Genomic DNA, 15,343 nt, shown 5'->3' on the forward strand with positions numbered 1-15,343 from the left:
TGAATAGTGGTGGATGCGACAGAATGGGAAAATAGTCCAGCTGTGTCTTCATTTTGGCCGATGATGCTGATAACGGAACACTTACAAAGGCCATTGAGGACTTGGACAATTTGGGGAGACAGATGCCTGAGGATGGAAGTGCAAAAGCAGATGTTTTAAGTAATCGGTCCAATTTGGACTGGATGCCTTCATGGCTATCTGTAGTACTAAAATTTATAATGCCTATATTATGTGTGCTTGTGGTTGTGTAATTTTGAACACAGATTATGTTGCATTATGTTAGAAGATTAAGGTCTAAGATAGTTGAGATGAACTACACAGGTACACACAGGGGACAAGGGGAAGATGTAGAGATAGCAATGTTGAACATAGAGTACCATCCCTGACCCTCACTTAGCGCAGGTCCCCTCTGAAAGTCAGTACCTCCCTATGAGACCATGTGTAAGAGATTGGACCAGAAGAGGATTTAGGAACAAATTCTTCATAAACTCGCCCTGGCCATCCCCCATCTCCAGCTAAGAATGCAGTTCGAATGGTGTTTAAAGATGTTTGATAAGGTTCGAATTTCGAACCTGAGGGGGGAATGTTGGAGGGAGAATTTTTAGCTGCACATCTATCCAAGGACACACCTGTCACCTGCACAACATGACCCCTGTGTGGGCCCTGCTGTTTGGAGGTTACAGGCCGCAGTTATGTTGCCCTGAGCACTGCCATTTTCTCTTAGCTTAAGCAGAAGCAGAAAGCAGGTCTGACCCAAGCTTCACCCAGCTGCTCTTGTCTGCAAGGACCCACACCCCTACCAGGCCCCACCTCATTGTATATTTCGCACACACTGTAGAATTCAAGTTCCTCTATAAATCGTGCAACATGCACCACGTGTCCCACCTAAGCCATGAATAGAATAAGGGAAGTTCCCACCACAGCTACGTCAAGCATGATATCCGATAAACTGAGGATAACTGTGGCGAAATATTATCGCAGACTGCCTGATTGACACATGAATAGAACCCTTCAAAGCAATAATAACACATTTCTGATTAATGACAAACTTCCAGTCAGAATGGCAGGAACTCAGTCTAGGCTGGCGTACGTGCCACACAATTACGAGAAGGTAGTCACATCTACACTAATGATGGGAAAGTCACCAGGCAGGGGCGTGAGAGGCGATAGAAGGATATGTGGTTCGAGGTGACGTCATATGGCGTGACCATAGGCCCCTCACCCCTGAACAGTATATAAGGGTGGTCCGCCAGATTATCGTTGAACTACTCCCCGTCAGCACATGGGTGGCGGACAGGAGTTTTTCCCAGGGGTTACTCGAGATAGCCCTTGTTTCATGTACTTAGGTTTCATGTACTTAGATACTGCTCCATTGTATATTCTGCTGTAATGAAATGCTTTTTCCTCCTTACATTTAAAGTTATATTTCACTATTTGAAATGTTATGTTTTCTCTGACATTGTTTTATCTCCACTGCATTTAAGGTGTTTAAACGTGTATTTTCAGGATATCATACATGCAGTGGTGAGTGTGCCCAATGATAGTAGTATAGGTTGTACACTACTTTTCACCATGTATTTTCGCTAATTGGATGTGACAGGTGGCCACGCCCCCTTGGCCCCGCCCCTTTTATAAAAAAACTTTTTTTAAAAAAATTGGGAAAAAACTTGAAAGAAAAAAAAAAATAAAAAAACTTGGGGGAAAAAAAAATTTCAATAAAAAAAAAACATGCGTATATAAAATGATAAGTTAGGTTTTGCGAATTAAGGCATATAAAAGGATACGGCGTTGAATTTTTTTTAAAAAGCGTGTAAAATGACTAAGTATGCTGGGGATTGCTAAGACGCGGTACTAGTTTGAAATACGAGTCAACCACATACCGGGGCGTGTCTAGCATGTTCACAGAGGATATAAGCCGGCATTCTGAGGCGTGTGTGTTAAGAAACCCCAGTTTTTTCCGACGAAGGAAACCCGAGCAGACAACTCTGAGAATGTCTTGCAGTAGCGTGGAAGTTGGACCCCTTGGAGAAACTATAACTGCGATGCTGAAGGATGCCGCAAACGCTGCAGATGCCGCCGTTAAACTCGAGGATAGTGACAAGGAAAATTGCGCCCCAACAACTCCTGTGGCAGAGATGGCATCGACGCGGCCGAATAAAAAGCCGGAGAGCGGTATCGCGGAGACGGCGCCGCTGAATAAAAAGCCGGAGACCGGCGCCAGTGAAGAGGCGGTCGTGCATGTTGGAAAAACACCGAACAATTCCCCTGATGCTACAGACGGACGAGGAAGACCGTAACCGAGTGAAGAAGACGAGGGTATTTACCTGCAAGAGCCTGAACCCGAGGACTCTAGCGACTGTACAGAGATGGATTCCGGAGAAGAATCTGTAAACGAGCCAGAGAAGTCAACGGATGCTCAAGAAGAAAAGTGTGAAGTTGGAAAACGAAAAGTAAGTACGAACCGCGATTTTTCAGCAAACCTACGGGGTGTGTTTAAGAGTGTGATGATGACGCGTGTAGTTATGAGGAAGTTTGAGGTCGAAAAAACCCTTTTTCTTTTTATCAGCAAAAGAGAGGAGGTGGAGCCCCAGACGACAAAACTGCTAGCACGACTATGGAAGCTACGCACCCATCGCTACGTTTTTCATGTCTCTGCTGCTGAAGACAGAAAAAACTTGCCGTTACGCATAAAAACTGCAGCTGTAAGTGCCTAGACGCAATTGTACAACTTTGGCGTGGTGACAGTCGGGGTGCGGAACAGTATTACACACTTTTGACCGCTATAGCCGCGGTCATAAAATTGTGCTTATAGGCGGGGTGGTACGACGATTGCGAAGGTTGTAAAATTGACGACCCGAGTCCGCTGCATCACGACTGTCTCATGATGGGGTGTGAATATGAAGATAGGTTGATACGTAAACTATGTTGTAAGCTGGACCCCCATAAAATTATGGGCGCGTTGGGGAAGGTCGCCGGCGTGAACGAAATGTTTCTACCCGCCGAATGTGTTAAGATGATTGTGATTGTTTTAAAATATATTAGAAGAGTACAGTCCCCGGCTGAGAATGTTAAAAGTATGTATGAGGCGGGTGGTGAAGACATAAGATCGAAAATGAAACAGCATCTGAGTAAGAAGAATTATCGTAGATATTTTAAGATCAAGTATCTTTGTAGGAGTTTAAAACCTCGGAATATGACATTTATGAATGACGCCTAAATGAAAATGTGTTGATGACCGTGTTCGCTACTATTATGTATCTGTGTTTTTCTGTTGCAGGAAAGTTTGTTTCATCACGTGGTCGAGATCGGGGTGCGGCCGAGCGCTAAATGCGTGGAAGATGCTTTTTATTTTCTGATTAGAGCAAAGATGCCGTACCCCAAACCTGTGTTTCAGCCGACCTCGCTATGCCGTAACAAGCAATGTGAAGTCATTGAAGAGTTTGAAAAAGAGCTGGGTCGGAAACCTAGAGGCTTTTACGACATTGAAAAGAGCAAATACTTCTTGGACGCCGACGACGTGCTCGAAGACTGCGTTAACAATTATATCACGCGGACATTTTGCACCCTAGGCACTACTCTGAATAAGAAACAGTTTTTCAATTTTATGAATACAATAGCCGATTTGTATTGTCGAGCCTTCATGAGTGGACGTGGGGAAGATGCAAGAAGACTGATACCATACACAGCTAGCAAAATCAACATACTGATTCTACGTCATGAGTTTTTGAGAGTATTGTGTTAAATATCTATGTATTTGTTGTTATCATCGTTTATAGCGTTGTACATTCCTATATTACACACTTTAAATCATGCGCTGTTTAATTCATGTTTTATTAAATAATCTACTATTACCGCATAAACCGACTTCTAGTCCTGATTATATTATAAAAGGTTAATAATAAATAAAACAAGCGTGAATGAATTGAGTAGTGGTGAGGGTGTAGGGGTGCAGTATTGTAGTTCAAGAATCGCGACGATGCAGAAGCTTTTCAAAAGAGTTTATTACAACCCCTTGAAGGTTGGTAGTTTTGGCGGTGTGGACGCCTTGTACAAGGAGAGTAAAATCCACAACGACGCCGTTAAAAGAACACAAGTACGTGACTGGTTATCGGGTGAAGATGCCTACACTCTACATAAGGGGTCCAGAAAGCGCTTTCAAAGACGTCGTGTCTTAGTCAGCGGATTAAATCATCAATGGCAAGCAGACCTTCTAGATGTCCATGAACACACTGCAGTTAATGATGGTGTAAAATTTATATTAACCGTGATAGACATACTGTCAAAGTATGCATTTGCAGTTGGTTTGAAGGAAAAATCGGGGAGTTCGGTCACAAAAGCGTTTGATTACATTTTCAGCAGCGGAAGAGTCCCTAAAAAGTTGCAAACAGATAGAGGAAAAGAGTTTGAAAACAAGACGCTAAAAGCTCTGCTGAAGCGGTATGGGGTAAAACATTTTGTCACAAACAACGAAGTTAAGGCGGCGATTGTAGAAAGATTCAACAGAACTCTCAAAGCTCGAATTTGGCGGTATTTTACAGCGTATAACACATTTCGTTATATAGATTGTTTTGCAAGATTTTATTGAAAGCTACAATCATAGCTATCATAGAACCATTAAGACGGCACCAGTAGAAGTAACCCCTCAAAATGAGTTGAAAATTTGGAGAACTGTGTACGGGTCAGCGTTCAACAACAATCCTGTTTCAAAAAGCACGTTCAAAAAAGGTGATCATGTTAGGGTATCTAGAAGCAAGGGAGTGTTTCAAAAGGGTTATGAGCAGACCTTTACAGATGAGATCTTTGTGATAGACAAGATTTCCACGCATTCAGGCGTTACAGTTTTCAACTTAAAATACTATGCCGGGGAGGAGGTCGTAGGGTGTTTTTACAAAGAAGAGCTACAAAAAATAAAAAAGGATCAAGACCGCGTGTACCGTGTTGAGAAAGTTTTGATGAAGAAGGGGAACGGCGCCAGAAGACAGTGCCTAGTTAAATGGAGGGGGTGGCCTGATAAATTTAATAGTTGAGTTTCTGAGAGTGAATTAAAGGATATACAAAGTCTACAACAGCAGGTATAAGCATTTAGGTACCCCGAAGCGCCATGGAGGTCGGACCTTTTTATCTGACGCTCCCGAGTAACGCTACTCTGGACACTTTCCCTAATAACAAAATTTCAAATTTTACAGTGAAACTAGCAAAACCTATACATCTACAAGGCGACTGGGAGGTGGCCCTAACAGAAATTCAGTACCCGCAGACGTGGGATACTTTTGAATCCGAGGATGTTAGATTTACAGTGGTACGCAAGAAGGAAAGCGCCCATTAACTTTCTTTCCCACCGGGGCACTATGACAAGATACAAGACATTGTAGACATAATGAATAAATCTATCGCTAACATTGCTGAACTTATAGACTTTAGAATAACGTATGAGCCGCAACTTAGAAAAGTACAGTTCAAGAATGTGCAAGACTACGGTATTTTGGTGCGTGAAAAACTGGGTCGAGTGCTGGGGATGACACCTAACGTTCATCACTCAGCAGCACCAGACAGAGCCTTCACGGATGTACACGGCGGGTTTTACATGATGTTTGTTTACTGCGACGTGATAGAGCATCAGAGAGTGGGGGATAGCTACGTACCACTCCTCCGGTGTGTGGAAATCACAGGTAGAAATAATAGCATGATAAACATCATTTACACCAAAAGAGACTATGTGGCTGTCAGCAAAAAACATTTCCACACACTGGAGGAGTGGTACGTAGCTATCCCCGACTCTCTGATGCTCTATCACGTCGCAGTAAACAAACATCATGTAAAACCCGCCGTGTACATCCGTGAAGGCTCTGTCTGGTGCTGCTGAGTGATGAACGTTAGGTGTCATCCCCAGCACTCGACCCAGTTTTTCACGCACCAAAATACCGTAGTCTTGCACATTCTTGAACTGTACTTTTCTAAGTCGCGGCTCATACGTTAATCTAAAGTCTATAAGTTCAGCAATGTTAGCGATAGATTTATTAATTACGTCTACAATGTCTTGTATCTTGTCATAGTGCCCCGGTGGGAAAGAAAGTTAATGGGCGCTTTCCTTCTTGCGTACCACTGTAAATCTAACATCCTCGGATTCAAAAGTATCCCACGTGTGCGGGTACTGAATTTCTGTTAGGGCCACCTCCCAGTCGCCTTGTAGATGTATAGGTTTTGCTAGTTTCACTGTAAAATTTGAAATTTTGTTATTAGGGAAAGTGTCCAGAGTAGCGTTACTCGGGAGCGTCAGATAAAAAGGTCCGACCTCCATGGCGCTTCGGGGTACCTAAATGAATATACCTGCTGTTGTAGACTTTGTATATCCTTTAATTCACTCTCAGAAACTCAACTATTAAATTTATCAGGCCACCCCCTCCATTTAACTAGGCACTGTCTTCTGGCGCCGTTCCCCTTCTTCATCAAAACTTTCTCAACACGGTGCACGCGGTCTTGATCCTTTTTTATTTTTTGTAACTCTTCTTTGTAAAAACACCCTACGACCTCCTCCCCGGCATAGTATTTTAAGTTGAAAACTGTAACGCCTGAATGCGTGGAAATCTTGTCTATCACAAAGATCTCATCTGTAAAGGTCTGCTCATAACCCTTTTGAAACACTCCCTTACTTCTAGATACCCTAACATGATCACCTTTTTTGAACGTGCTTTTTGAAACAGGATTGTTGTTGAACGCTGACCCGTACACAGTTCTCCAAATTTTCAACTCATTTTGAGGGGTTACTTCTACTGGTGCCGTCTTAATGGTTCTATGATAGCTATGATTGTAGCTTTCAATAAAATCTTGCAAACGATCTATATAACGAAATGTGTTATACGCTGTAAAATACCGCCAAATTCGAGCTTTGAGAGTTCTGTTGAATCTTTCTACAATCGCCGCCTTAACTTCGTTGTTTGTGACAAAATGTTTTACCCCATACCGCTTCAGCAGAGCTTTTAGCGTCTTGTTTTCAAACTCTTTTCCTCTATCTGTTTGCAACTTTTTAGGGACTCTTCCGCTGCTGAAAATGTAATCAAACGCTTTTGTGACCGAACTCCCCGATTTTTCCTTCAAACCAACTGCAAATGCATACTTTGACAGTATGTCTATCACGGTTAATATAAATTTTACACCATCATTAACTGCAGTGTGTTCACGGACATCTAGAAGGTCTGCTTGCCATTGATGATTTAATCCGCTGACTAAGACACAACGTCTTTGAAAGCGCTTTCTGGACCCCTTATGTAGAGTGTAGGCATCTTCACCCGATAACCAGTCACGTACTTGTGTTCTTTTAACGGCGTCGTTGTGGATTTTACTCTCCTTGTACAAGGCGTCCACACCGCCAAAACTACCAACCTTCAAGGGGTTGTAATAAACTCTTTTGAAAAGCTTCTGCATCATCGCGATTCTTGAACTACAATACTGCACCCCTACACCCTCACCACTACTCAATTCATTCACGCTTGTTTTATTTATTATTCACCTTTTATAATATAATCAGGACTAGAAGTCGGTTTATGCGGTAATAGTAGATTATTTAATAAAACATGAATTAAACAGCGCATGATTTAAAGTGTGTAATATAGGAATGTACAACGCTATAAACGATAATAACAACAAATACATAGATATTTAACACAATACTCTCAAAAACTCATGACGTAGAATCAGTATGTTGATTTTGCTAGCTGTGTATGGTATCAGTCTTCTTGCATCTTCCCCACGCCCACTCATGAAGGCTCGACAATACAAATCGGCTATTGTATTCATAAAATTGAAAAACTGTTTCTTATTCAGAGTAGTGCCTAGGGTGCAAAATGTCCGCGTGATATAATTGTTAACGCAGTCTTCGAGCACGTCGTCGGCGTCCAAGAAGTATTTGCTCTTTTCAATGTCGTAAAAGCCTCTAGGTTTCCGACCCAGCTCTTTTTCAAACTCTTTAATGACTTCACATTGCTTGTTACGGCATAGCGAGGTCGGCCGAAACACAGGTTTGGGGTACGGCATCTTTGCTCTAATCAGAAAATAAAAAGCATCTTCCACGCATTTAGCGCTCGGCCGCACCCCGATCTCGACCATGTGATGAAACAAACTTTCCTGCAACAGAAAAACACAGATACATAATAGTAGCGAACACGGTCATCAACACATTTTCATTTAAGCGTCATTCATAAATGTCATATTCCGAGGTTTTCAACTCCTACAAAGATACTTGATCTTAAAATATCTACGATAATTCTTCTTACTCAGATGCTGTTTCATTTTCAATCTTATGTCTTCACCACCCACCTCATACATACTTTTAACATTCTCAGCCGGGGACTGTACTCTTCTAATATATTTTAAAACAATCACAATCATCTTAACACATTCGGCGGGTAGAAACATTTCGTTCACGCCGGTGACCTTCTCCAACGCGCCCATAATTTTATGGGGGTCCAGCTTACAACATAGTTTACGTATCAACCTATCTTCATATTCACACCCCATCATGAGACAGTCGTGATGCAGCTGACTCGGGTCGTCAATTTTACAACCTTCACAATCGTCGTACCACCCCGCCTATAAGCACAATTTTATGACCACGGCTATAGCGGTCAAAAGTGTGTAATACTGTTCCGCACCCCGACTGTCACCACGCCAAAGTTGTACAATTGCGTCTAGGCACTTACAGCTGCAGTTTTTATGCGTAACGGCAAGTTTTTTCTGTCTTCAGCAGCAGAGACATGAAAAACGTAGCGATGGGTGCGTAACTTCCATAGTCGTGCTAGCAGTTTTGTCGCCTGGGGCTCCACCTCCTCTCTTTTGCTGATAAAAAGAAAAAGGGTTTTTTCGACCTCAAACTTCCTCATAACTACACGCGTCATCATCACACTCTTAAACACACCCCGTAGGTTTGCTGAAAAATCGCGGTTCGTACTTACTTTTCGTTTTCCAACTTCACACTTTTCTTCTTGAGCATCGGTTGACTTCTCTGGCTCGTTTACAGATTCTTCTCCGGAATCCATCTCTGTACAGTCGCTAGAGTCCTCGGGTTCAGGCTCTTGCAGGTAAATTCCCTCGTCTTCTTCACTCGGTTCCGGTCTTCCTCGTCCGTCTGTAGCATCAGGGGAATTGTTCGGTGTTTTTCCAACATGCACGACCGCCTCTTCACTGGCGCCGGTCTCCGGCTTTTTATTCAGCGGCGCCGTCTCCGCGATACCGCTCTCCGGCTTTTTATTCGGCCGCGTCGATGCCATCTCTGCCACAGGAGTTGTTGGGGCGCAATTTTCCTTGTCACTATCCTCGAGTTTAACGGCGGCATCTGCAGCGTTTGCGGCATCCTTCAGCATCGCAGTTATAGTTTCTCCAAGGGGTCCAACTTCCACGCTACTGCAAGACATTCTCAGAGTTGTCTTAAAGCTTGGGTTTTCTTCGTCGGAAAAAACTGGGGTTTCTTAACACACACGCCTCAGAATGCCGGCTTATATCCTCTGTGAACATGCTAGACACGCCCCGGTATGTGGTTGACTCGTATTTCAAACTAGTACCGCGTCTTAGCAATCCTCAGCATACTTAGTCATTTTACGCGCTTTTTAAAAAAAATTCAACGCCTTATCATTTTATATGCCTTAATTCGCAAAACCTAACTTATCATTTTATATACGCATGTTTTTTTTTTTTTATTGAATTTTTTTTTCTTTCAAGTTTTTTTATTTTTTTTTTCTTTCAAGTTTTTTCCCAAATTTTTTTTTAAAAGTTTTTTTATAAAAGGGGCGGGGCCAAGGGGGCGTGGCCACCTGTCACATCCAATTAGCGAAAATACATGGTGAAAAGTAGTGTACAACCTATACTACTGATATGTGCTTAACCTTTTCTATGCAATCAGCCTCAGCTCTAAAGTGTACTTAAAGCAAAGCCTCTCTCCTCTCATAGCAGCTGTAAACTGTACTTTGTAAACTGTACTGGTCCATGTGACTTTCAAGAGAATGCTGGGTACAGGACCAAGTACTATGTGGTTTTTATGCTATCATTGATTATTTCTAGAAGCTGTGTCTTCAAATAAATTGTACAACTCTCAAAGCTTCAGTCTCCAAAGCTCATATGTATGTTTTTTCCTGTTTTAGTGCAAGAGGTCCAGGACTGCCCCGGTGCAAATTAAGCTGTCCTATTTCCCTTAGTTCTCTCTCACGGTCTCCCCAGCGCGGCTTCTTCTGAGCTGCTGCACCGAGACCCCTGGCCCCTCCCGTTCCTAATTAATCATCCCCTCCGTCAAGTGTCCGGAATCAGTCTAGACACCTATCCCTTAGTTTGTTGTCCAACAAACACGCAGATCCTATGTATTTGTAGGAGCTACACAACACCGTGAATCTTTGCTAATCACTTTCTCTGTTTCTAAAAATTAAAGAATGCAACTGGTGCTCATGTACAGCGCTCCAATACCTTCGGGTTGAGTTTACGCTATATAAAACTGCAATTAAAAGGTGGTTTCTTGCTGAATACTGTGGAATTCTTTTTGAAATAGGCATGATCTGTTTATTTGTTGTAACGATTTTGAAATTAAAAAATGATTCCGCTTCCAGTTAATTCATACGCTCACTCTTACAGCCATTCTACACGTCTACAGGCTTCAAGCTTTTTTATTTCACTTTCAGCCATGCTGAACAGCTGACGTGCTGCTATTCAACATGGCTAAAAGACATTGACATTAAGATTAACCATGCCAATATCTCTGATTGCTGAGACTCGTTGACTTTGCCAATGCTTGTTCTTTGTTTCCAGTCTATCTTTTGCCTTTCTTTTTCTTTAACACTCTTTTTTAATTTTTAGGCTGAACCTAGGCAGCACACATGCGCTGTGTTTGAGACATGCCCAATTCACTCTGTGGGCTTAGATCCTGCTTCTAGCTTTTGATTGGCTTTTGTCAGTGTTCTTTAAAAAACATTGCTTTAACTTGTCCGCTTCCACTTGAATGTTGTGTCTTTGGACCTTTTTTTTCATTTAGAATGCAAGCACTTCTTAGAAGCAGGATTCCATATCAGCACTTGTAAAACACAACAGCACTGAAAAGCGCTCCCCTGAGGCAGCTATGTGACTTCTTCACTGTCAATTCGTCTCCGCTTCATGGCTGCTGTGCTTCATGTTTCGTGAAGCCGGCACCGTGTTGATGAAAGAAAGCTGCTCAGCTGCTTTTTCCAATGCACCATTGTGCCACTCCCCTCCCAGCTACATCCATACCCTCCGTGTTGCTTGTTATTGTGGTTAATAACAAGCAACACGCAGGGCATGGATGTAGCTGGGAGGGGAGTTGAAAGGAAAGCCTTTGTTCCAACTCGTGCTGGGGCCTGCACTCGCTGGTTGCCCGGCCATGAACTGACCATACCAAGAAACACCATCTAACCTATCCCAGGATAATGTTGTGTCAAACTCTCTTGCCTTCCTAAAGGCCATATCATATTCTTTCCAACCTTCCCCTCCATATTTCTCGCTGAAATTGGTTATCCTACTTTGGTAACATGCCAATTCTGCCTGCAAATTTGGGGAGCGCTCTGCCGCGATTGCCACAAACACAGAGAAAGACCTAGTCCAGTTAATCAATGTCTCTTCCACTCTGAACCTAGCCATTTGTGCAACATCCAATCCTTCTAGGTCTTGGCATACTCCATTTCTCTGTTAACGACTAGCAAAGAAAACATATTGACATACTTGCCGGCCCAAATTAATTCCTTCACACTTTGTGCAACTTGCTGGCCAACATGATTTTTGCTAACATCTTTTTGGCCTCTGCAGAGGGATCCTCCCCAGCCTCCTTGGTACCCACAGAGGAAGGTAACATCCCCCCAATCCCTAGCCAGAGGAGGACCGCCGCAATCTGTGCTGTGAGCTCTGGGGGCACCTGGCCACCCCCCGGAGGTGCAATAACTGGTATGGGTGATCCTGGGACTGGTACCGGGGTAGGGACCGGATTCACTGGTATCGTTAGGGTTATCGCAGGGACCCCCACGGGTGATACGTTCGGGACTGGCGTTGGCGCTGCCAGCGCCGGTGTGTCAGGTGGACTTACTGGGTTTGGTGTCGAGGGAATGGGCATTATTGGTGGTGTGGGTACTCCGAAAGGGACCCTCCCAGGTGACCCCCCTACCGCCCGTGGTTTGGGGGCCGACCATTACCCCTCCTGTCTCCGCCCCTGCTAGGCAAAGCATCCAACTCACCCCTGGGCTGCGGGGGCACGATCACTCGCTTGGGTCTTCCTGATGGCCCTGCCTGATCATCAAACCTCTGTCTCAACTCGGCCACATTCTTCCCCAACTGGACCACTCTCCCTAACCTCCTGTCCATAGCTGGCATCTTGCGCATCATGCCCTGCAGCATGAATGAATGATTGAAGAAAGTTTTGTATTGCGCAAACTTTGCCCAGAGGCTTCAAAGCATCAGCTCCATCCGGGAGCGCCTAGCGCCACGCACCTTCTAGACATTTCCTACGCTGTAGGTAAACCAGTAGGGCTTCCAACTAAGCACACAATGTGCTCTTGTACCTGTACAAAGTAGGGGGCACACAGGCTGGCCGTAAGCACCACGCAACTGTGACCGCGAAACACCAGCTAGCCTGAGTGTTTGGGCGAGCGCACTCAAGCCCGGCGGCCCGACAGAAGCAGTGAAATGCAGGCCTGCCCGTGTACCCTGATAGCATTCTCCACTGCGCCACTCTCCGTCAGTCCAATCCGCAGCGCCCGTATGCTTGGCCTACGATGAAAGGAAAGTTAGCACACTGCACTGTTCCTCGTGAAATACCAACGGAGCCTTGTAGCTAAGATCCCTGTCCCCCTCTGTCATGCACAACAATGTCACCACACAACACAGTTTACAGTATTAAAGCCCTATACATCATATGAACTTTTAAGCTAAAGCCCCCAAATGAGGATCAACCCCCCTGCGCGATTAATGGTATCCCGTGCCCAGCTTATATGCAACCTTAACACCACCGTCTCCAGTTACAACAATATTTTTTGGCAAAAATTCCAGGCCTCAGTTGCTATTTCACTCTCCTGTGGCCTCCCATCCACGTACTAACCAGGCCTGTCCCCAACAGCCTATTTCCAAAACTGCCAAAAATGAGATGCCCTCTCTGAGATTCGAACTCTGTTCCTTTAAATTATGAGACTGACACCCTGTCTACAGTGCTAAGCAGCGTGATTCACACTCGCTGAAGGTAGTGAGAGCGTGTTTCTATGTTCAGCTCACTTTATTCAGCAGCTTGCTCCCTAAACAGTCCCAGTTTAAGTGCCTAAACGAGGAATACATGCGAGACCCACGAATTATGATAATACCGCGCTGCCTTCAGCCAAGCATGCTGTCCTTCCCGCTCGCTAACGTAATGGGTGCCGTTAAAATTGTATCACCAACACGCATGCGGCGTGCTAAAAGACTGATGCGGTGTTCAACCTGAGCACTGACAACGTTTTCGAGACCGCGTTACAGAAATCGCACCAAATATCAGAACGCGTACTCGACCTCTCTGTAATCCGACCCCCAGAGCTACTGGCGAACACCGCGTGCTCACCTGCTCCTGCCTCCTTGCCTTACTTTGCTAACAAAGTCACCGTAATGACCAGACCTGGTCGACACGCTTTGCTCCTGACTCCCCCACAGCAAGCCTTGGTTCCCCCAAAGCCGCAATCCCCCCCGCAGTCCTCGACACGACCCTCAGGACGATTCACGAAGGCTTGTCCGGATCTCCGACCTTCTGCAACCTGTGCGGGAGAAAAATTAAAGTAAGATTATACAGCCACTTGGGGGGCACGGACGAAGCCTGGGGGAGTGCAGGAACTAGACGGAGACTCCCGCTCTCTCTGCGCTTTTAAACCCTGGGAGGGCTGACCAGTTCCCACTGGTACGCCCCCCTAGCTCCTCCCCCTTGACCCGGAAGCAATTAGATTGCCTCCAGGTCAATTGGAGCTGGCACCAATCAGTGGTGAGGCCCGCCCGCTGCGTAATCAAGATGCGGCGCAAAGGGGCACACCCCCCACCGAGGGTGCTGGGGGGAGGGAAGACCGGCACCCCGCCATACGTGCCCCCTTCCTGTCGTGGCGACTTCAGAGGCCTTCCTCAATCTGCATCACACAGGGCTGAACCGTCTCGCAATACTTTTTACATTAGACCATCCCTGCCGTCCCAGGACGCATTTTTAAAATAAAGAAGTAGGGGAACGGACTGTGCTAAATTTAAAAAGTAGGGGCACACCGTGCCCCTCCGATCCCGCCCAATTCTACCACTGACCTAGAATGTGCCATCAGTGCTAGCATTTTGGCCTTGTACATTGGGAAGCCAGTCTGCTTCATGGGGCGAGTGCACAAGGTGAGAGGGCGACAGGAGAGGATTGTGGTTGTGCTGGATTTATAAACTTACGGGTTGTTCTGTCTCCTCTCTTTTCTTTACCCCTACAAAGTATTGCCATTGCCCACTCCTTCCAGTTCTCAAAGCTGTAGTACTGATCGTTTTTCAGTACTTACAGAACTGCATGAAATGTCCGCACAGTGTTGTTTCTAGTGGGTGGAGGGGGGAAGCAGATGAAGCACGAGCTCTAGCTCTATTTGTTCAGTCCCCCCCTCTTTGTGCCCTCACAACTGCTGAATGTTTTAAGAGGCGGTACAGAAACAACAAACTTACATTGCACACGTTAATTTGTAGCACTGACTTACATTGCACACGTTAATTTGTAGCACTGACTTACATTGCAACGTAGTGATGTTCCCCCGCCCCCAAATCTGACTATATATTTTGTGTTCTATCTATACACACACCTACAAAGTCACATTTAAATATTTTAGGGAAATGTGTGTTTGTACATATATCTTTATAGGTGGCCCTACCTCTTTTATCTGTGACACAATGTGTGCCCCCCCACAAAAAAAGATTCACTTTTACAGATGCCACTGCTTGTATGGGGCATTACCATATCTCATCTTGTCGAGGCCTTAAGTTTTAAGGGTGGTGGAAACTTATCTTAAACTGGAAGTCAAATCGGTTTTTGCATTGTGCCAGTCTTCCATTGTGGATTGTTCTTGGTATAAAACATTCAAGGGCATATCATTTTTCCACTACTTCTCTTTTCAGGGTTGTTTTCGATTGCTCTATCCCAACGCGTTGACGCTGCAATGGGCGTCCTGCATGGCTACATACTTATAAGGTCCAAAAGGCAAGACCTATTGGCTATGCCAGTGCTTGTTTACTTTTTTCTACATGCATATCCATTTTTTGGTATCGGTTTTCATCTTAATTTGCAAATTGTGTTCAGAAGGTTGCAAGTGTGCATTCCAGCAAGGCAGACTCAGGCTTCCAT

General features: G+C 44.7%; 1 protein-coding gene across 1 annotated transcript in view; it reads left to right on the forward strand.

Annotated features, from left to right (window-relative positions):
• Positions 1-15,343, forward strand: part of LOC147717651 (E3 ubiquitin-protein ligase TRIM39-like) — a 169,917-nt gene that overhangs the window by 96,179 nt on the left and 58,395 nt on the right. The window lies entirely within an intron of this gene.

This window comes from Lissotriton vulgaris, chromosome 5 (genome assembly GCF_964263255.1).
Source record: "Lissotriton vulgaris chromosome 5, aLisVul1.2, whole genome shotgun sequence".
Taxonomy (NCBI): domain Eukaryota; kingdom Metazoa; phylum Chordata; class Amphibia; order Caudata; family Salamandridae; genus Lissotriton; species Lissotriton vulgaris.